General features: G+C 48.7%; 1 protein-coding gene across 3 annotated transcripts in view; it reads right to left on the bottom strand.

Moving 5' to 3' along the window:
• The window catches only part of FSTL4 (follistatin like 4), a 672,816-nt gene that overhangs the window by 178,205 nt on the left and 471,193 nt on the right, over window positions 1-23,418 (bottom strand). The window lies entirely within an intron of this gene.

Below are 23,418 nucleotides of genomic sequence, written 5' to 3'. Positions count from 1 at the left end.
ACATTTCCAGATAAACAAAAACAGATCATCGGTTGCTGGCATACCCACTTTACTAGAAATATTAACGGAAACTCTGGAGCCTGAAAGCCAGTGACCCCAATAGAAATTTCAATCCACACAAAAAATAAAGGACACTGATGAAGATAATTATGCGGTTATACAAGACAGTATAAATATATTTCTTCTCAAGCTGATTTAAAAGGCAAGTACGTAAAACCATATAACTGGATTATATATAATGTTATGTAATTGTGACAAAAATGTAATATATTTGACAATAACAGCACAAGGGAGGTGGGAGGGTGCAAAATTCTATTGGAGGAAGGAAATGACACCAAATGGTAACTTAAATGCACAGAAACAATGAAGAGAATCAGAACTGGCAATAGGGTAACATGGCAAGTTCTATAAATACATACTCGTTCTCCTTCTCCCAACTTCTTTAGATGACATAACATTATATAAAGTAATAATTATGACAACGTATTGCTGGATTTGGAACATTTATAGATGCAACATGTATTACAATAATAGCAGAAAACAGGAAGAGTAAGTAGAGGTATATAGGAGTAACACTCTACATCTCACTGGAATTCTGACCCTGAAGTAAATTCTGACAAGTTAAGATGTATATATATGGTCAGTCCTAGGGCAACCATTCAGACTATCACTCCAAAATACAGTAACATTTCACTGAATGACTTAAAGTACTATGCCAGGAAAAATTCACTTAGTGCAAAAGAGAGCAGTAAAGGAGGAAGAGAGGAACAAATATAAAAAAAATATATAGAAAGCAAAGTAAAATGTCAGCTGTGAACGCAACTACATTGGTAATGATGGAAAGTATGAATAGGCAAAGCAATCCTATCAAGATAGAGATTGTATGACAGCATGAAAAAACAAGATCCAACAGTTGTTTACAGAAGACATATTCTAAAATCAAAGATAAATAGATTGAGAGAAAAGGGATGGAAAAGGAATAATAACAAAGCAGAAGTTCAATAAAATAAACTTCAAAACAACATGTCACTAAAGAAACGAGGAACATTTTTAACAATTACAATTACTACCCCTAATGTCAGAACCCCAAAATACATGAAGCGAAGAATGATAGGAGAAGGGAGAAAGAGATAATTCAGCAGTAGGAGTTGGAGGCATCAACCCCACTTTTTTAAAATTTATTTATTTATTTTTATATTCCCCATACAATTGCAACCCCCTGATTTTGACCCCAATCCCTCCTTTCCCTGCCCCCCCCAAAGTGTGGCTCTGGTTCATAGTTGTTTGTTGATTTTGATTTTTTTTCTTTCTTATAGTTATTCTTTTTCCTGGTCCCTTATTTAAGTTTTCTAGATTCCTGTTATGAGTGAGACCATCCGGTATTTTTCTTTTTCTTTCTGGCTTATTTCGCTGAGCATGATCCCTTCCAGCTCCACCCATGTTGCTGCAAATTGCATGTGTTTATCTTTTTTGAATGCTGAGTAATATTCCATTGTGTATATGTACCACATCTTCTTGATCCAGTCATCTATTTTTGGGCATTTGGGTTGTTTCCATAGCTTAGCTATTGTAAATTATGCTGCTATAAACACATGAGTGCAGGTGCTCTTTGGAATTAATGTTTCTGTATCCTTTGGGTAAACCCCACTTTTAATAATGGACAGAAAGCCAAGGAAGAAGCTATAATAGGAAAGAGAAGACTTGGACGACACTGGACATTTAGAGCCAGGAGACCTCAATTGAACATTCCAGCTAGCTTCAAGGACGCACATTGCTCTTCAAATGTGGGTGGTGCACACCATAGGCTAGACTATATCTAGACCACAAAACAAGATTTAATGCATTGAAGACGACTAGAGACATAGAAGGTATGTTTTCCTATTACAATGGAAAAATATTAGAAATCAATATCAAAATTCAAATTTGGAAATACATAGATATGGAAATTAAAACACTCCTAATTAACAAATGTGTCACACAGAAAACTTCACAAGGGAAATCAGAAAATGTTTTGAGATGAATGGAGTATAGGTAAAGGAGCATTTAGAGCAGAATGAATTAACAGCTATAAGTGCCTACAATAAAAAGGGAACAAATGTGAAATCCATGACTTAACCTTCCACCTTAACAGAAAAGCAAACCAAATCTAAAGTAAGCAGAGAAAGGACATAGTAAAGAGTAGAGTCAAAATCAGTGAAATAGTGAGAACAGGATAGAGAATATCAACAAAATCAAGAGTTGTTTCCTTAAAACAATCAACAAAATGGACAAAACTTTTAGCTAGGCTGAAAAGAAAAACACAGAATGTGCAAATTACTAAAAGCAGGAATGACAGAGGGGCTATAACTACTGACTTTACAGAATAAAAAGTATTATCAAGTAATATTATGAACCATTATGTGCCCACACATAAGATAAATGAGGTACTAGACAAATTTACAGAAAAACACAAACTACTAAAATGGACTCAAGAAGCAACAGGAAATCTATACTAGTAAAGCTATATTTTAAAATTTTTCCCAAAGAGAAAAGCTTAGGACCAGATGGATTCACTGGTGAATTCTACCAAAGAATATCAATTCTTCATAAACTTAAATATAACATAGAAGGAATGATTCCCAACTCATTTTATGAGGCCAGGGTCAACCTCACACAAAAACTAAACAAAACATCACAAAAAGTGAAACTACTGACTGGTATCTTTTATGATTAAAGAAATGCAAAAAGAATACGAACAAATCAAATCTATCAAAATATAAAAAGGGATTATACACCATGACCATATGGGATTTATATCTAAGGTTGTAAATTTGGTGCAATATATGAAAAATCAAAGTTACCTATGATTATAAAAAATTACACAGAAAAAGAATGAAACCACATAATCATCTCAATAGCCACAGAAAAAGCATGTGATAATAGCTAACACTCCTTTTTGATAAAAACACTCAGCAAAGTGGGAATAGGATGAAACTTCTCCATCTGATAAAGGGCTATGGAAAACCCACAGCTAATGTCACACATGATGGTAAAACTGCATGCTTTCCCCTCTGATCAGTGAAAGACAAGGTTGTCTACTTCGGCCACTTCTAGTCAGTACAGGGCTGGAGGTTACAGCCAGGGTAACCAGTAAGAAAATGAAATACAAGGCATTCAGATTATAAAGCAAGAAATAGAACTATCTATATTTAAACTCACATTATCTTTTATAAAGATAATCCCAAATCATACAATAAAAAACTATTAAAACTAATAAATGAGTCAGGCAAGTTTGTGGGATACAAGGCCAACATACAAAAATCATTTGCATTTCTACACATTAGCAGTAAACATTCTGAAAACAAACATGAAAACAATTCCACTTAGAACAGATTCATAAGAATAAAATAATTAGGGGTAAACTTAACCAAAGAAGGGCAGAAGTTATGCTGCAAAAATGACCAAGAATGTTAAAAGAAATTAGAGAAAACCAAAATAAATGGAAAGATGCCCTACAGTTTTTGACCAAAAGACTTAATACTGTTAAACTGGCAACATTTCCCAAACTGATCTACTCATTCAATGCAATACCCATTGGAATTCCAATTGGTTTCTTTGTAAAAAGTGATACGCTGATCTGAAAATTTCTATGAAAATGGACAGCACCCTGAATAGTCAAAACAATCTAGCAAACACTCATGAAAGTTGGAGGATTTGCACTTTCTGATTTCAAAACTTACTACAAGGCTGCAGCAATCAAGACAGTGTGGTACCAGCAGAAGGGAAGACATAGAGATCAAGGAGATAGAAATGAGACCTTATAATCATGGCTCATTGGTTTCAACACGAGGGTCAAGACAGGGCTCCCTGGTGGCACAGGCATTTGAGCACCTCCCTGTGAAGCTGGCCACAGCCTCTGCAGCGTGGGTTCGATCCCACTGGCTAGTGAGAATCCCACATGGCACAGCAGACCTATCCTGTCTCACCCGCTGCTCCCCTCAGCAGTGTATTTCATCAGTGTGCCTGTTCTGTTCCCGACTCGATCTCTGGTGAATCCTCTCACCCTCCCGTACATTTGCTGGGTTCTTGTATAAATAAATAAATAAATCTTTAAAAAAAAAACTATTAAAAAAAAGAATGTCCATCCTTAAAAGGAAACAAGTAAAAAGTCAAGACACGAGCAGAAAAATATATTTGTAACAAATATGATCAAATAATAAGTATCCAGAATACATGAAGAACTTCTACAAATCAACACAAAAAGGGACCAACAACTGAAACGAAAAATGTGCAAAAGACTTAGGTAGATGCTGCAGAGAAGAGGAAATCAAAACAAATGAAACGAGGCCCCATAATCAGGAAAGCATTAATTAAAACCACCATGAGATCACATTTTGTAGCCATCAGGGTAGCAAAACTTGCAAATGTTCAGGCAGCTGTCACATGTGGTAGTGACGTGAAGTATGGAATGCTCAAACAGGGGAAACAGCTGTTTCCAGGAGAAACAGCCAGCGGTTTTGGAACGAGCATGTCCGTCCTTAGCAAGGCGAAAGAAGCTCACCTAGGGACACACCTCGGGGAACTCTTGCCCGAGACCCCAGAAGAGACAGATGAGAAGGACCCCATGGCAGGCATGGCTTGGACTCACCCTGAAGGGGACAGGGGTGGGGTGGGGTGGGGGGCTTCAGCAGGAGAGCCGACAAACTGGTTTACACGATCGGGATTGTCAGCAGCGCAAGCCGGCCGTCTCCAGCTATCGTCAACAAGGATGCATCTTACAGCTTGTTACTGAGTAAAAGCAGCAAATCAAGAAGGAACGTATACACCAGTTTCATCTGTGACAGTCAAAAATAGGCAAAAGCAAACCATGCTTAGACACATTCAGATGAGAATGTGAGGAGAAGCCAGAGTGGTGGACCCGGGAGCCCCGGGAGGGTCACCTCCAGGGCAGGGAGGAGGGCGAGAGTAGGGAGGCCACCAGGGAGGACGTGTTCGAAGCACAGCCTAATTGCTGAAATATGACTTCTCCTAAGGATTATTTCATTGCACATACAATTTTAGCTCCCCTTCCGTCTCCTGGTCACACTGCATACTAGAAAATGAAGGAAAAGTGACCACTGGCTTCCCGTCCCTCCTAGGAATGTACCTGCGGGTCAGCACTGCTGGTGGGTACCCCCAAGTATCAGGGCGTCTGACCAGAGAGGAACAGGGACCCCCGGCACATTCTGCTGCAGGTGGCCCCGGCATGTGAGACCAGAGCTGAGCCTGGTCACAAGGCTTTCACAGACCCAGCTCTGCTTTGCTATGGTCCACCGTGAGCTGCTCCACTGACCAAAGAGAAACCAGCCTTCTTTGGCGGCACCTCCCCCCCTCCTTGCTCCCTCTCTCCCTCCCTGAGCAAGTGTAGACTGCATGCTTCCTCCCTGCCAGGCCCAGGACAGGGCAGGAGCAACACACCCGGTGCCAAGGGTTACCTGTTATCTCCCAATGAATTGATTGCGATTGTGCCAAACGCTAGAGGAAGATGCAGGTTTCTCCACACTCACACGCCTTCAACCGGGCCCATACCCAGCCCCAGCACAGAAATCTCGAGAACAATGTGAAGTCTGTACTTCTTGTCTACGAAGGATTAAATTTTGTGGATATTCTTAAACACTGGGAGGCTGCTGGGAAGTGAAATGTGGTCATTAGGAAGTATTTGTATATGACTGATGTAATTGCTTTTGTTATGCAAAAAATTTCAAATTGCTCTGATAGGAAAGTTAAGAGAACAGCTTTTTGTGGCTTCATTATTCCACTTACTGGTATTCAGGTTGCCAGGCAGGCATAAGTGAAATGTAGATGGAATAACCAGGCGGTACCAGAACGGCATGAGCAGCTGCCTTCTTCTGGAGCAGCCGAGTGGTAGCCCATCAGCCCTTAGGTTCTGCCTGACTTACACCCTCCTGGGGACTTTCCGAAGCACCACAAGGGCTTGGGCACTCCAGAGAACTCAGTGCATTGCTTCTCTGGGGCCCCCCACTCAGAATACGCTCCAATGGGAGCCCACCTGTCCGTTTGGAGATGCGGTCTCACAAGAGACTTTGACCAAAGGGTGGGTGGGAATGGAGCAGCCACGGTGTTCGGAGGGTCCCCGTGATCACGCTGGCCGGCCTCCTGATGGCGTGGGGTGTGGAGAGTGAGGAGCACACGGTCATGGGTTGGGGGGGTGCTGTTACTGCAGCACCGCGTGCCAGGCCTCTGAAGCCACAGCGGGAATAAATGTCACCTACCGGGGACCCTGGCTCCTATCACCCCCCACCCCTCTTGCTTTACACTGGCGGTGAGAATACTGAGAAACAACTCACGGGCTCCTTGAGTTAGACACTTATTTATAATGCAGGCAGTGACTGAAATACAGGAGAGAGGGATTGCTCCAACCAGGCGTAAGCGTGCTGGGCCTGCGGAGCCGACAAGGCTCACACGCAGAGAGCTCAGACAGCAGGGGTCCCGCCTCACTGGGCGCAGCCTCCAGAGCAGCTGGGCAATTCGCTACTTCAACCAGGCCCAGTGTTGGAGAAACTGGCTAAGTCCTCAAAAAGTCAAAACTAGTAGCTGGTGCAGTGCAGCACGCCCTCTCAGCTCAGGGAGGGACATTTGTAACCACTTGTTTTAGATACTGCGAGCACACCCAAGGCAGACTCCTGGGGAGGGGGGCAGTCGCACGAAGGGGCTGAGAAGATGAGGGGGAGGTGAGGCAGCAGAGGAGGGGCAGAGGGAAGGAGAAGAGGACAGAGACAACTTGATGACACGTAGACAGGTGTGGACAACCTCCACCCCGAATCTGGCGTCCTTGGGCTGGACCAGACATCACTCCCTGGCCACTGTCGGAGTGACAACCTCGTCCCCCCACAGCAGGCCCAGTCCATTCTGACTGTGCCCACGCTGAGCTTCCCATGCCCCCCAGACACAGCCTCTCCTGTGGCTTAGTTCTACCCCTGTCCCATCACCCCTGGAGTGCAGATGCCAATGGGCTCCTAGCAGGGGCTCCCCATCACCACATGCAAGGGAAAGGGGAACAGCCCTTTCAAGGACCACGGACGAGGTTTAGATAGCACAGCCCTCTCCTGCTAAAATTCTCCTGGGTTTCCAGACTCCCAGCCTGGCCCTCTGAGACCCTGAGGTTCCCTTGGTGAGAACCCCCAGCCACAGTCTTCAAAATGGGGGGTGGGAGAGGGGACCCTATAAGAAGGACATGTCCTTTCTTGGGTCAGGCAAAGATATCTGTCAAAAGCAAACCTCAGTCCCGTTCAATGACAAGCCAGTGCCCTGGAAGGCGTTTTTCTTCCATTGACTTCAGTCATGTAACTGTCTGTCTGACCGACTGGCCCCTGGGAGCTCTGGGAGAACAGGAGACATCCCATCACTCAGCTTTGGGGCTGCCTCAAACATTGGCTCTGTTAATTGGCTGCTGCCTTATTAAGAGGCGGGTCTCCCGCTGCACCTCTCATTACCCATTTGCAGGAGGAACAACTGCTCCTGGTCTCACTCCCCACGTGCCAGTGAACCAAGGCAGCTGATTAAATACTTTGATTTCTGTTTCTCTGAACCTGGCAGCTCGGCCGCCCGAGGAGTGCGGTTCCCAGACAAAGGCATCCTTGGAAGGCATGCTCTGCTCTAATCAGCAGCCTTTGTGCCCCGCCACCAGCTCCTGCCATCTGCGTAGCTTTCTGTGCGACCAAACATCCACTAACAGCCACAATGCCTTCGTTCCCTTTGATTGTCCCCCCTCAAGTTTGCATCTTATCTCATTTGAGTTTTTAAGTGTAATTTCAAACAGTTATTGTTTAAACTCTTAAGCTCGTGGCAGAAGAGAACTTTACCAAGAAAACAGCCACTCACAGGAGGCAGCTCCAAGGCTGCAGCGGAAGGAGGGTGACAATGTCTGGGCTCAGTGCTGCTCCCCCAACCGCCTGTGGAACTCCTGGGTGCGGGATGGAAGAAAGGGTGCAGCTCAGGGGAGGCAGGTACAATAACTCCCAAGATCTCACCTCTTTCCTAAAGCCAAGGACGTGGACAGAGGGGTGAGCGGCACCCCTCTGACTGCACATCTGAGCTACATTTCACTTCTGTGCCAGCATTCTGCCCCCTAGATCCCTTCCATTGACTTAAGTGGGGTGCAACCCTGACAAAGTGCTGGCATGTTCGCAGGGCTGTTTGGGGCCTGGCCCAGATGAGATGCTTGGCTCCTGTTCATAGAAACCCCTCATGCAGGCCTACCCCACAATAGCTAGACAAGGCCTGAGGAAGCTGGAACAAACTGGGGGAGCAGAAGTGCTAGGTAATTTTATGTGTCAACTGGCTGTGTCACACTGTCCAGACAGGTGATCAAACATGATCCTAGGTCCTTCCTTCCTTCCTTCCTTCCTTCCTTCCTTCCTTCCTCCCTCCCTCCCTCCCTCCCTCCCTCCCTCCCTCCCTTTCTTTCTTTCTTAAAAAAGATTTATTTATTTATACAAGCACTGGGGTACTGGCCAGAGGCATGGGTTAGGGTGAGAGAATTCACCAGAGACAGAGCAGGGAGAAGAGCAGGCAGAAGGACCGAAGTACACTGCTGAGGGGAGCAGCAGGCGAGACTGTCTGCCTTGCCATGTAGGAGTCTCCCTGGCCAGCCGGGAATCGAACTGGCCCTGCAGAGGCTGCGGACAGCTTCACAGAACTGCACTCAACCTGCTGTGCCAACAGGAGGCCCTATCCTAGGTACTTCTGTAAGGGTATTTTTGGATGCTATTAACATTTAAATCAGCAGACTTTGAGTAAAACAGATTGCTCTCCATAAATGCAGGTGGGCCTCATCTAATCAGTTGAAGGCCTGAATAGAGCAAAACAGACCAACCCTCTCTCAAGTAAGAAGGTATCCTCCAGCAGATGGCCTTCAGAACTGAATCAGAATATTGGTTCCTTCTGGGTCCCCAGCAAGTGACCCAGCCTGAGGACTTGGGATTTCATAGCCTTTAAAATCATGTGCGCTAATTCCTTATACTTTATCTCTTCCTATAAATACACGTCCTTTTTCTCTGGAGAAACTGACTAATATAGCAGAGGTAGGAAGTGGGGATGACTCTGCTAACCCAAAAATGTTTGAGCGCCTCTTCAGTGAGAATGGCTGGTCTAGAGGCAGTGTGTTACACACACTGAACCCCTCTCTCCAGACTTCCCACAGATCTTAGGCTCCCTATACCCACACTGGTGAGCAAGTCCTAACTTTTCCTTCTACTCACAGAGCTCTCACTCTTTGACCTTGGAAAGGCACCATGTCCATCCAGGCCAGAAGCCTGGACATAGCCCCCACCTCCCTTGCTGCACATGTAATCAATCTGCTAACATTTTTGGGTTAGCAGGCTCGCCTCCTACCTCTGCTATATTAGTCAGTTTCTCCGGAGAAACAGGACACGCATTATAGAGATGCATTATAAGGAATTGCCACGTTCATTCTTCCAGAATTGTTCTCTGGCTGTGCACTCGCCTCATTCAGGCTTCCACATGTGTCTTCAGGGTGCTTTAAAAGCTCCCCTTCCCGACTCCAGGGGTGACACTGGGTGATGGTTCTACATACCAGTCAGACTGGTCAAAACCCTAAAATCCTGCTGAGCTCTCAGTGTGATCTTCAAGGTCAGCCCTGGCTTGTCAAAGCCCCACCCCACACTCTGCCCTTGAAACTCGTATTTGGGGAAGTAACATTTGGTTTACGGGTTCACACCTTAACCCTTGGCCTAGAAGGCCTTTACCCTCCATCTCTGCCTAAGTCGTTTCTACTCAGCATTTAGTATGCAGCCCGGACAGCACCTCCTCCTGGAGGCCTCCTGGGTTCCTTCCACAACAGCTTGGATGTACTCTATTGTGGTGCTCAACCCCCCTGATTTACAGGCACCTCTGCTGTGAGCTCCCCAAGGGCAGGCCATACCACACTCCCCTGGCATCTCCAGCCTTGAACTAAGCTGGCACATGGGAACCAGGTGCCCAGCATTGTTTACCGAATAAACGAAATGCTGAGTTGTTGAAAGCTGCCAAGTCATAAGTGGACAAGATCTAAGAATCGCAGATTGTTCTAACTGATCCTGAAACATGAGAGTGGAACCTGTTGCAGACAGGCCGGGCGTGTGATGAACAGATGGAGGAAGCAGCATATCCCCAGCGCTGCTCATGGCTTCCTGCCTGAGGGGCGCTGCAGAAGCCCTTCCCTGGTCACTCCTGTTCCCAGCTCTTTACCCAGCGCTGCCGTGTGGGGCTGCCCGCAGCTCCTGTGGCCACATCGGGCGCTGGCCAGCGATCGGGTCATCACAGAGACAGAGGCAGGCAGAGTGGATGCAGCAAAGACAACAAAGGAACAGATTCCTTTTCTTTACTAAGGAAGAGGTTCAACATTCCTCCCTGAGTCAAGACTGGTTAACAGCAAGGTTTCCTCCAGAGAAGCATGAACACTGGCGCGTCCTGCCACGTTCAGCAGCCACTGTGGTGTGCTTGAACAGTCTGATGATTTCCAAGGTTGTTTTCTTATTAATTAGAAAAATAATTTCTCCTACAAAAGATGTGGCATAGCTCTAGGAGCAAAGACAACATGTGGCTCTTAACAAGTCAGCAGCCAGGTAGCCCTGCATCTCAGCTATAGCCCCTCACTAGCTGGGCGTCCTGGGGGAGTCACTACCACTCTCCCAGCCTTGGTTTCCTCACCTGCCACGCAGGGATAATAGTGGTCTTACCACGGACGGTGGAGGCCAGAGGGCTGCAGGAGGATGAAATGCAATAAAGCGCATTAAGGGCTCAGCATGTGTCCAGCGTGGATCACCGGCTTTTTACATCAGTTGTTACACTGCCTGACGTTTCCATCCAATTTCTAGTCTTAAAAACAGTGAGAAGTTGGGCCTCCCTGGTGGCGCAAGGGTTAAGACGCAACCTATGAAGCTCACCGCAGCCTCTGCAGCACGAGCTCGATCCCCAGCCAGGGAGCTACCCACATGGCACAGAAGACCTCTCCTGTCATGGCTGCTGCTCCCCTCTGCAGTGTATTTCAGTCATTATGTCTGTTCTGCTCCCCAGTCTGTCTCTGGTGAATCCTCTCACCCTCCCGCACATCTGGCCTATACCCCAGGTCTTGTATGCATAAATAAATCTTAAAAAAAAAAAAAAACACAGTGAGAAGTGTAAAGTCACAATAATTTGCTGCAGATACCGGTGATTGTACTTGCAGCCGAGTCCCTGTGGGCCTGTACCCATGGAATCAGGAGCGGCCTTCGCTTTGAGCTGCTGCTTCTCCAGCCTCCAGACACATGTGTTCAGGGCCATCTTGTTTCCTGACAACTGTTTCTCTAAATGAGCACACGGGCTCCTGCTGGCATTTCTCATAAGAGAGCAGGCACACTCCCTGGAGCTGGACTTGCGCCTCCTCTAGTTCCTTCTGTTAGATCTTCCCCATCCACAGGCCTGTTTGCCCGAAAGCCACAAAATTTTACAGTGAAAAGTTGTTAAAACTTCCCCACTGTTAGGAGAGTGTTTACTGAAATAAACCTAGCATGTGAACAAGCTCTCCATGCTCTTGTGTGCTGGAGGCTGGGGCTGTGGGTGGAGCTGGAAAGGGGGCGGTTTCCCTCTGTGAATGAAGCATCCTGCTCACCCAGGAATGAGCACTTTGTCTCCTTGTGACACGCCCCCCTTGCACATCCACGTGGAGATGGTCGCCGGGGCTTAAAGGCAGAATGTGTGTGAATGTGACTCATTTCATGCCAAGGACGAAAAGTGACAGAGCTCCATGGCTGTGCGGACTCCACATTCTACCGTTTCCCTTTGGGGGAGCACATGTGGACTGCTAAGACATGGTGGCCTGTCACGTGGAGGAGGAGGATGTGCCACGGTGACAGTAAAGTAGTGGCAGTGGATCATCGCACCTGCTGCTGCCTTTCTACCTGCCCTCCCCCCTCCTGCCCACCCCCATGTTATTCAGTCCTGGTCACTATCCGAGTTTGTGTCAATCTCTCTTCTCCCAGGAAAGTCCCTCCTAACTGCCAGAGTGGCCGGCGGGCATTAGTGAGCGTAAAGACAGGTCTCACACCGCCACTAACCAGCTCGGTAACCGGGCTAGTTATTTGGCCTCCTTTTTGGCACTCGGTGAAATGCCAACAAGGATGAGAATTAGGAGAGATAGTGCCTATAAAGCATCTGGTGGGTGGGAACGCTCAATGGGAGGCGGCCATGGTCATGTTGACCCCACCCCAATGGCCACTGCCTTTCCCACTGTGCATGACTCTGCCCCCTGGCTCCTCCTCAACCTCCACCTCCCAAGTGCCAGCTCTTTGGTCCTCTTTGGCAAACAGGGCTCAGCTCTCATGCATTTCCATGCTGATCGATCAACCACATACTTTCAACTGGAACGTTAGCATCAAGAGCCCAGGCCTTCCAACCTGCCCTGGCCATGTGACTGACACTCTGGAATGTGCAGCCACTCTGAGATCATCATCACTCAAGGAGGACACCCTGTGCCACATCACAGTCTTCTAGTCCTCACAATCCAGGTGTGCTTCCTGGAGGTGACAGCCTAGTCACCAGCGACTGTGAAAAAGGCTCAGTGGGCTGACCTGAGAAGGTCATTTAGTCATTGGTTGCTCTATCCTTGGTCTCTGGACACACCAGCAAAGGCAGCAAATTCTCTCAGTGTGGCTGGTAACAAGCACTGGGTTCATGCAGGGTAATGAAGGTGGAGCTAATGGAAAAATTGCTTAGTCGGGCTGATGTTTAAATACTTAGCCAAGAATTATGCGGGATCTGTTGAATTCCCACAAGTAAGTGAAGGCAGTTAATTGTGCTTAACTTCATTTATCCTTTGTCCTTTTTGCTAACTATATGTAAAACAACTGTTCAGATAATCTCTCGTGTGCTTGGTGCTGCTCTCCAGAACCCGAGCACCAGCACTTTCTTAAATTCTCTGACTGTTGTCTAAGTTTTTGGGGATTCATTTTCTTTGAGTATTTTTTTTTTCAGTGAGAATACATGGTGGTATATTATGGGAGCCCTGCCTGTCAGAGAATACTTTGTTCCACACACGGGTCACCATTCAGAGCGTAGGATGATTGGAGCACAATCTTACCACTTCAAAATGCTACAGATGAGCTTCTCTGGTGGCGCAAGGGGTTAAGATGCAAACTAGGAAGCTGTCCGCAGCCACTGCAGCACGAGTTTGATCCCTGGCTGGCCAGGGAGCTACCCACATGGCGCAGCAGACTTCTCCTGACTCACCTGCTGCTCCCCTCAGCAGTTTATTTCAGTGAATCCACCTGTTCTATTCCCCACTCTGTCTCTGGTGAATCCTCTCACCCCATGCACCTCTGGCCTGCACCCAGTTCTTGTATGCATAAATAAATAAATCTTTAAAATAAAACAAAAAAGAAAAACCCACTACAGATGTCATTCCTTCCTTTCTTGCTCCATAGATGGCAGAAATGGTGAACGCTGAGTTTTCTATTTTCCTTCACAGAAAACCAGATTGTTTTCTCTGCCTGGACACTTTAAGTATATTAAAAATGTGTTGAAATCCCTGAAAGTTTAGCAGTACTACTTGGACTTTTATATTGGGGATATGTCTGCTTGTGGTAATTTAAAAAATAAAAGCTTTCTTCACTTCCTGTGTACATTTGATTTGCTGTGGGGTCTTTAAGATGACCAGCCACCAAAATGCTAAATCGTCTCCATCCTACTTATCCACATCTTTCCTCAATTATTAATGTGTTTTTTTTCTACTTTTCTCCTACACAGTTTTAAGTTTGTTCTATCAAAGAAGGATTGTTTGATTGCCACATTGTTAGTAAATGTAGAAGGTCTGTGTTGTAGTATTCCAGGTCTCTTACATGCTTTCTTTACCTTCTCCAGCTTCATTTTATTTTTGGTTGTGGGTGGCCAATTTATAATCCCATTTTCATCTCATTTCAGATCTCATGTCTTATGGAATTAAAAGTGGGACACAGATGCTGTCTCCGGTGCTTTTTGCTTCTTGAAATAATTTCCCCCAGAGTGTACCCGAGTGTGGCGCTCCATCTTCTTGTGGCAGAGTCCAAAGTCTCTTTAATTATTGTTTAAATAGGTCTGTGCCAGCTTCACCTCCTAAGTATGCTCTCACCCCAGCCCTGGTGAGATTGTCCAGGCTGTGGAATTATGCCTAACTCCATGGTGACTGCCACAAATGTCACTGCTGAGGGGCCATCTGAACCTCCCTGTAGCCAGTACTTGTGGCTAAATAGTTGACAGGCACCCTTGAGAATCTGAGGTTTTGTTCATGAGTAGAAGAGAGAATTAGCAAAATCCTTCTCTCCATAATTGGGACAATAATGTCACTGTCCCTTCCTGCACCACCACTACCACTACCCCATGTCCCCTTTTGGAACCTCTTCCTCCCTCAGGGATAGTTCTCCTCCAGCTGCAGTTCCGCAAAGACTTCTTTCTCAGCACCCCCCCCCCTCATTGACCATCACCTCATTTCAGGAAAGGTTGTGCTATCAGACTCATCAGACCCTCGGTTTCCCTCATTTGGGGTTCCCAGAATTGCTGGACAGGCTTGGATAGGGAGAGGTTTAGTTTTGGCTTCAAGAGTCCAAGCAGAGTTGGGTACATGGAAGGCCCATGGCTGGGTGAGTGAAGGTCTCTGCAAAGCTCCCTCCCAAACAGCTTGGATTTCTCATAATACACAGGATTCATGGGTCACTGGGTGAGCCACATAGCATGAGGGGAGTGGACAAGGGGAGGGGAGGCTTGGGTGGGCTCAAAGGGGCACTTACTGGGCTGAAGCAGGAAGTTTCCCAAGTCTGCTGCTCGGGGGAGTCTGCTCCTTAGATTCTGCCGCTTGCTGGAGCAGAGAAGTTGCTGGGTGTACTGCACTGCTTGTTCGCAGTGGTAGCCATGGCTACCTTGACCCCCTTCCCGAACAATAAAGAATGCTTATGCTATGATGGATGGGGTAGCAAGTTTCCTCATATAAACTGTATAAAACCCTGCCACCTTTACTCTTGGGTGCTCGGCCTTTTGGGAGCTATCCCACAGCCTACCAGTGTGACAAGTAAATCTCTCTCTACCTCTTGAGTGCTGTCTGATTTCTCTGGAAAACTGCTGTAACAAGGCCAGTAGAAGCCAGGCCTGCAAAGTCATCTCAGCCAACCAATGTGGGAGACAGCAGTGGAAGAGCCAGCAAAAGCTCCCCGAGGAGGATAAGTAAGAGGCCACGCCTGCCAGGGCACTGATGAGCCTGCCTCTGGGCGACACAGACACTCCCAGGTCAGACCTCCTGATTGTAAAAAGCCGACAGAGTTTACAGTGCTTCGTGATTTTATCACCCACGGGCAAAGTGAATCGACTGCTTCCATTCAGAGCAGCTTTCTGAAAGTAGTTCCACTCTGACTACCTTCATAATGATCAGGATTCATAAAGCAGAAGGGAGCACAACACGGAGAAGGCAGAGGCCAGTGCTGGCGAGGAGGAGGATGTGCCCAGCCCAGCAGCCCCTAGCGAAGTTTGGTCTTTTGGCCTCCAGTTCTGGGGCCACCACGCAGCTCTCCCTGGGTACATGGTTCAGGACCCGGCACAAGTTCAGCCCCAGTAAGGAGCTACCCATGGCTCCCAGGGGCCCAGGATGCTGAAGAGGGCTGGGCCTCCACTTCCATAGCGCTGCCCCTCAGCTCTCCAGCTGTGGGAGCCTCTGCTGTGGTCTCATCACTCATCGCCAGGAGCCTGCTCTGCTGGGAATGCTCAGCAGTCACCTGTGAGCCCCTCTGTAGCTGTGTGGCTCTGCCCCCAACTCCCTTGATTTATGCCACACAGTGGTTTCTACTCTTGGAGGAAAAAGGATGATCCCTAAAGTATCAGCACTTCCTGGCCCAGAAAAGCAGGCAAAGAGGTTGGGGACCCACACCAACTGCGGGATGAGGTGGGAAGGAAGGGGTGCAGATCAAGACCAGGCTGACCCCCAGCCTCTGCTCAACTCCTGTGCCCACTGTCCTCCCGGCTACTGGCCCCCTCTACTAATCACCCACCAGCAACAACAGAAGAACACAAAAGGGATTGCATATGTCCAAAAGTATATAAATCCTTTCCTCCAGCCTGTTAGTAAGCAGAAATCACTTTCAGGCAGGGACCCAGAGTCAACATATTTGAGTTGTGGCTGGTCTGACAGCTGCTGAGTTTGTCACACAGATAATTAGATAAACTGCTTGAGCACAGAGATTCAATATGCAGTGTCATTTAGCGGCTGCTACACGGGGGCCTTGATCTTAATTGAAGGCGCAATAGGGGAGAAACTTCAAGAAGTCCCAAATCAACTTCTTCTCGCTCCAGTAATTAAACATTTGACTCCTGATCATCATCCAAAGCCTCCCAAGTGTTGGCAGTGGTCTCCACTAAGTGGTTCTAAGTGGCCTGGCCCCTAGGGCACCCTTCTCTCCATGTCACCTGCTCCTCTGTCTCCTACCCCTTCCTTTTTGGGGTTTACTTGCTACCCTATGCCCACCCCCCAGTCTTCCCCCAGGAATCCAACATATCTGTTGAGCAGGGCCCTGCTCTAAATCTGCCACCTCCTTTTGGTGGACCCTCTGATTCCCACTGTGTGGAGGCTCGTCAGTTAGGACTTCCCAGTCTCTCATTTGGGGGTCTCTAAGGTACTGTGTAGATTCTATTTAACACCTAATCATTCATTTATGCATTTATCTAAAAAATGAATGAGCCATCTCCAATGAGCAAAGACAGAAAGATAAATCACATTTCCCAACTTGTGGGGCTATGTGGTAGAGTGGGGAGACGGGGAAGCAAGTAAGTTATAACAGAAGGAAGACACCCACTTGGTAGAAGTGCTGACAGCACTGGGGTCAGCTTGGGGCTCACACAGGACATTCCCTGGATCCTGCAGGTTTGTCTCAGATAAAGAATGAGCCCAGAGATAACTGGGCGTGAGCTCCGTCACAGGTATCTCTTCCAGACTACAGGATACCTGCACAGCTTCCTGGGATGCTGTGGTTGGTGAAGTGGGCAGACCCCTAAGGTCAACTCTTGGTGGGCATAGAGGAGTCATCAGAAAGGCCTAAGTCACAGTGGCTAGGAGTTGGGGCTTCTCATGGCTGACAGAGCCCTACTTGGGTGGGGTCTCATTACCCCTCTAACTCTCTCATGGACCTCTCTCCTGTCCTTGCTCTGCAGTAGCAGCTGGACCTCCTTGTTGATGCCCAGTCACACCAGGGTAGCTCTCACCTCAGGGCATTTGCACCTGCTATTCCTTCCATGGGGCTGCTCCTCCTTCAGGTATGCAAAATGCCTCTGTCCCTAACCTTCCAGCCTCCCTCAGGTCTTTGCTCAAAAGTCTCTTTTCATCTTAGAAGCCCTCACTAACCCCCCACCCTGCTGTTCATCTCCACGGCACTCATCACCTCACACACTTGCTCTCGCCTTCACTGCCTGTCTCTCAGTGCTGGATGTGTTAGGAAGTAGGGATTCTGCCTGGTTTGTACTTGGCTATGTCCACAGTGCCCAGAAAGGCTCTGACGCATCGCAGGTGTGTCTTTGGAGTGGACAGCAGGGTTCACGCAGGGCAGAGCACGGTCAAGGTGGCCTCTGCGAGAGCCTACTCAAGAGCCATGTGGAAGATGGTTTGAAGAAGCATCTGGACAGGAGTGGGGAGAACAGCTAGGGGGTTACAAAGCCTGAGAGATGGCAAAGGGATGAATGCCTGTGGCAGCAGAGGGGAAGAGAAGAGAGGCCAGAATCTAGAGACAACAAGGAAGCAAGCTTGGCAGGGCTTGTGTGGGGGTTCACCTGTCAGGAGGAAGCACGGGAGCCCCTAGTCCCCCAGGGTATGGGGAACTTGCTGTCATTCCTGAGGTGAATGCTGTGTGAGGAAGAAAGGCTGTCAGGGGCAGGGGCACAGAGAGATGGGATGTTCATGTGGAACAGCCCAAACTTGAGGTGCCTGTGGGCCTAATGGAGAGGTCTAGGTGTGACTAAATGTGGAGGCGAGGTCAGGGATGGAGTCAGCTGTGTCTTATTTACCCTCGAGGCTGGAATTGCAAGGAGGGGGGGAATGGAAAGAGAAGAGGGCTGTGGAGGGGCCTGGGGAGAATCCATGTGAAAAACGCTACTGGGGACGTAGGGGTCTACAAGGAGTTGGAGGCTCAGGAGCTGCAGGAAGATGGCCAGATGCCACTGTGGCGGGTGGTGTGGCGAGACTGTGCCTGAAGAGAGCCACCTGCACACGGCTGTAGAAGGATTCGTGGGGCAAGAAACATACCCAAACCCCAGGAGGCAGAGAATGGGATGGGGTGGGGCGCTGGCAGTGCAGGGAAAGCCTGGGGCCTGGAAGGGCTTGGGAGGGGAGAGATGGAACTGCACCTGGAGGGCTGCTGGCCGAAGCGGCAGCTTTTGGCTTTAGGGTGAGTCAAAGCCAGTCGGCTACTGAGGTGACTGAGGTGCCCATGCAGGAGGGTGGGAGTTGAGGAGGAGGGTTGCCAGGAAAGAACATGTGGGGGGCCTCGGTGCTGCACTTGCTTCTGTAAGCAACATCAATGCAGTGCGAGACTTTCTCAGCTCAATAACTTATTAGCAATTTTTAATTACCGGAGTGTAATTAATTCATCCAAAGTGCAGCCGTTCTGTGAAGCACACTGCACGTGCTGAGCTGATAACATTCTTGCACATTGGCAGGTTGCGCACACCAAGACGTTTTCTTGCATAAAAGCTAGAGGAAATAGCCAAGGAACACACGTTTGTGTTAAGTCGTGTTTTTTCTTGACTCTGAAAGCAGATACTATAAATGGGACGGCTGTGCCTCGCAACTGCTGGGACCCCATGCAGTCACCCCAAGCATTGCACAGAAGCTGGAAGAGTCTACGGGGATGGGGTAGAGGTGGGGCTAGGGCCTGCAAGACTGGGGGTCATCACGAAGATTCCCACTGGACCCTGAGGTCTTGGAGGAGCCTCTAGCCTGAGCAACCGCCACATGAGGGAACAGAGCCCGACTTCTCTTAGCTGTCTAGCTAGTGGTCAGGCCTGGAGTCTTAATCATGCTGGTGTCCTCAGCGCCCTCTTGGCCTGGGCACAGGTGGACACTCACTAATGACTGTGAAGCTGGGTGGCTCTATGGAAAACAGTCCCACCCTCCTCTGAGAAGCCCGAAGTCAAGGCCAGGAAGGGTGCTGGGTGTGGACAGGTTCCTTTGCAAGGGCTGGAGCTGCAGTGACCTCTGCCCAGAAATACAGGTGGGGCCAGGAATGCAAATTAAGTCACTTAAGACACTGAAACAGCAAAGGGGTTTGGAGAGAAAGTGGAGGGCAGTGCTCAGAAGCCAGAGGGAGCTGGAGAACGAGGCTCTGCTGTTTTGATCCTGGGCTCCTGGCAGCCTTCGCTGGGTACTCCTCTTTTCCACTCTTTCCTACAGCGGAGAGTGTGCTCTGAGGTCCTGCTATCCGGGGGCTCTCTGTGTGTGCTACAACTGACCAGCTCTCCTGGAACACTTCCAGCTGGATATTGCGCTGACCTGCAGAGCAGGAGGCACCCACGCCTGCGGCAGCCAGGCTTCTGTAGGCACCCACAGCTCCTAGACCGTGTCCACACCAGGGAGTCTGGTGGCAAAGGGTAAGCTTGGACATCGGCTGTGCCTGTCTCGCTGGAGCAAACAGCACCAACACCGGGTGCTTCTGAAAGGTGGGCTGTGCGACCTGGCGTAGGTACTTGCTCTCTGTGGGCCTCAGGGTCCTAACTGGGAATGGGGAGGTTGGACACCCAGTCAGTGTAAGAACTCCTACTGCCTGGCCAGCCACATGGCTGTTCTCAGCTCTCTCTGACCTGCTTGTTTGCATTTTGCCATTGCTTCACGCCCTCCTTCCTCCCACTGCATTTACTTGCTTGCTCTTCCTCAGCTGCACCCCTAGAATGCCCTTGCCCTCACAAGCTCTCACCTTTCCAGGTGCATGTGGAATATTTGTTCCCAGCTTCTCACCTAGACACCCCCCGTCTCATCCTCAGGCAGGTGAATCCCTCCCTCATGCTGATCTGACAGTTCCCCAGAGCCTTCGTGCATCCAGAAACTTCTTCCAGACCCAGAATCAGGGGCTCTTTGTTCTCCTCTTACTTTTCTATTAATCTGGTGGATCAACATCAGTGACTCCTCATCTCTCTTTTGCAAGAGCAAGGCAGTTGGAGAAAGTGACTGATTTAAGTTTGATCACTTGGAGGTCATATTTTGCTCACACATTAAATAAATATGGATGGTCCATGTTCTGCACCCTTGTTCGAGGGAACACCCACCAACCCGGACCTCTTGGTCTGGGTCAGTGCGGTCAGATGTGGGCAGGGGTCTTAAAGCTTCTGGTGTTGCCCTTCAAATGTCCCTGATGTTTGCAACGACGCCATTTAGCCCCACGTGCCGCTGGGACGCCTGGAGAAGCGTGCTCCCAAGTTCTCCCGCACGTGGCACTGAGCAGCCCATGTGGATGCCACAGAGCACTTGCATGCCTTGTCCCAGAAGGGATGGCATGGTCCCAAGACTGTGCCCTTCAGCCTCTGCTAATCACCCTCTCTGCCTGGCCTCTATGCATCTCCCTTGACCCCAGCACCTCCTGCTACAGGGACCTGATCTGCCAGGGTGAACCAGCACCCCCACCCGCGCCATCATCCACCTGCGCCAGGCTCCCCCACACCTCGGAGTCTCCTGCTGAGGCTGGCAGACACCTAAAGAGATGAGTAGCTTTCCCCCAAGTGTGGAAATGCCCTGGAGGTGTGGGGCTTACTTTCTCTTCTAAAGCAACAAGATTCAAAGTAACAACAAAACAACAGTGAGAAGAAAAAGAAGTCTCTTTGGAACAGAATCTATCCTCTAGCTAACTTGCAACAAAGTGATGGGGTTTTAATGACTGTGTTTAGATTTGTCAGTGAGCCCTAAGGATATTAGTGTTTTTTTCCAAAATGGGAAATATTTCCTCTGATTTCACGAGCTCGGGATGTCCCGACTGAATTGCCAAGGTGCACCTGCAAAGACCACACAGGACAAGGAAGCTTAAGATCCATTCAGAGTTGAACCTCTAGCAGGCTCCTTTCTTCCATAATTTCATGGTTTGTTTGGAAAACTGCCCGACTGTGACATTGTATCATCTCGGCTAACACCACCCTGGCGTGGTGAGTGATTGCTGAAAGACAGGCTTGTCTTCTCAAACAGCGTAGGAGATAAAGCGTGAATACAGAACCGAGTCAGGAAAATAATTTTCAAAGTGCCAACTAGTACACAAATAGGAAGGCTGAGCCACAAGAGTACTTATAAGACACAAACTCCATCGGAAGTTAAAGTTACAGAGTATTCCACCCACTATCTTTGTATTCTCTGGTGGTTTTTATGCTGAGGACAAATGTGACTTTGATTGTGCCACAAGAAGAAAGGGATATGACATCCCACATTGCTTTGTCCCAGATTTTCAGCAAGAGAGACCCTGCTTGGGGCTTTGGGAGAGCCGGCATGGAGGCTGCAAACATGAGCCAACGCAATGCTTTTGGGTTCAGTTTGGATTTTCTCACATGCTAATGATCCCTAAATAATATTATGTTCCATTCTGCATTCACAAGGAATCCCATTGCCATGGCAACTGGAAAGTGATACCAGAAGTTTTCTTGTAAATGGGGCTTAAATGCAGCCTCTCCGCGCTGGCAGAGTGGCCAGGTTGTGTGTCCCCTGCCAGGCTCAGGAGAAGCCTACCCTAGATGGGTCTGGGGCTCTGATGGCTACTAACTTTACCCTGTCCCACCTGCTCTAAATGCTCCAGCCCTGCAAGGACTGTCTAAACAGTCACTTGTGGGGGCAGACACAGCCTTAGAGAATGAAGTTATAACTTATCTTTGTAATTTCTGGTAGGAAAAGAGAGTGGAGCATGGATGATTTTAAATTTTTGTTTGCATGAGAAAAAGTGTACTTTTGAGTTTTCTGTATCAATAACTTCCAGGAGATTTGGAACAAGTGACAAATTGTCATTGATGGAACTCAAGATGACATTTGATATTCTGCTGCCATCTTGGGGCAGGGAAAGGAGGCAGTTGTCACTTCTTCCAAGAGCCTCCATCACTCTGTCAATCCGTCTCCTCCTGTTCCCTGTTGGGGCCACAGTCCTGGTGAAGGTGGAGAAATACTCACCACAGCACCCCCCTTAGCCGGCCTGCTTCCCCCCCACCATGCCCTGGACACCGCCAATGGGAATGCTGGAGGAGAGGGGGTGGGCAAGAGATGAGTGGACCCTGAGCAGGAAGCCATGATGGCTTGGTGGGTCCGGACCCACAGAGTCAGTCCTGGCTCCCGGGAGCATCTCTGGTCAGTCATTCCCAGCACCTTTGTGGTTCCCTCCCCATCTGCCATTAAGTTATCTGGGCCGAGAGATGCCCCCCAAGTCTTGCTCAGTGCAACCGCTGCCCAGCCTCTGCATTCCCCTCACAGCACATCCCTGTTCTCTAGGTCTAAGGTCACGCCAGATTAGATAAATGAGAGCAATGAGTGTCAGCAACACCAAGAACTGGGAAGGTGCCGGCACATGCTGAGTGGTTTCCGTGCAACCTCTCAATTGCTTCCCTGTGGTGGGAGACAGCCCCGCATCACAGCTGAGGAAAAGGTCCAGAGAAGCAGAACTCTGCTCAAGGTCACATAGCCGGGAAGTGGCCATGTGAGGCTGCAGCCCCAGGTGTCTCTGGGAGCTGCCACTGAAGAAGGCTCTTCAAGAGAGTGGTTCCACCACATGGAAGGGGTGGGGAGTCACAAAATCTGTGAAAAAACCAGCGAATCAGAAGGATTCGGTGGCTAAATTCAGTCAGGTGGAAACAGAGCTGAGCCCTAATCTGCCTGCCCACCACCCCAGCCTCTCCAGCCCCCACCATCCCTCGCCGTGCAGGCTTTCTGGCGGCTGTTTTTTCCCTTGCATGAAATGAGAAATGCTGTTTGAATAACCGATGGTGAGGGAGGCTGTGCACACTCTGATGCAGAAATAAAAACCTTTAGAAAGATGCAATTTGGAGGATATTGGAAACTGGAGAATGGAACATCAGTCTATAAAATTCAACATGGCCAATAAAGCGGGAGCAGCTGGTCAAGTGTTTTAGTGCTCGTGGCTGCCGGAGCATCGGCAGGCAGGCGCTGGTCAGCGCTTCTAGACCAGGGACATTTTTCTTGGGCTCATTTTGGCCTCATTTCCATAATGTACCTCATGATTTCTGAAGCACCTCAGCGTCAGCATTACCAGCACGGCCATGAAAGTGTCCAAGGCCATTCCCATCACAGGATAAACGCAACTCTCCCCAGCCCTACCCACTCCAGGATCCCACTGCCTGGGCGCATGGGGCAGGGGAAAATGGTCCTGCATCTGGGTGCAGGCGGCACCCAGGATGGAGGCTGCAGGAGTCCACCAGGCCTGTGCT

Source organism: Talpa occidentalis, unplaced genomic scaffold, assembly GCF_014898055.3.
Source record: "Talpa occidentalis isolate TD23 unplaced genomic scaffold, MPIMG_talOcc4v2.1 talOcc4.13, whole genome shotgun sequence".
In the NCBI taxonomy this organism is placed as follows: Eukaryota; Metazoa; Chordata; class Mammalia; order Eulipotyphla; family Talpidae; genus Talpa; species Talpa occidentalis.
The sequence above is the reverse complement of the archived record's forward strand: the minus strand, read 5'-3'. Positions and strand labels throughout refer to the sequence as shown.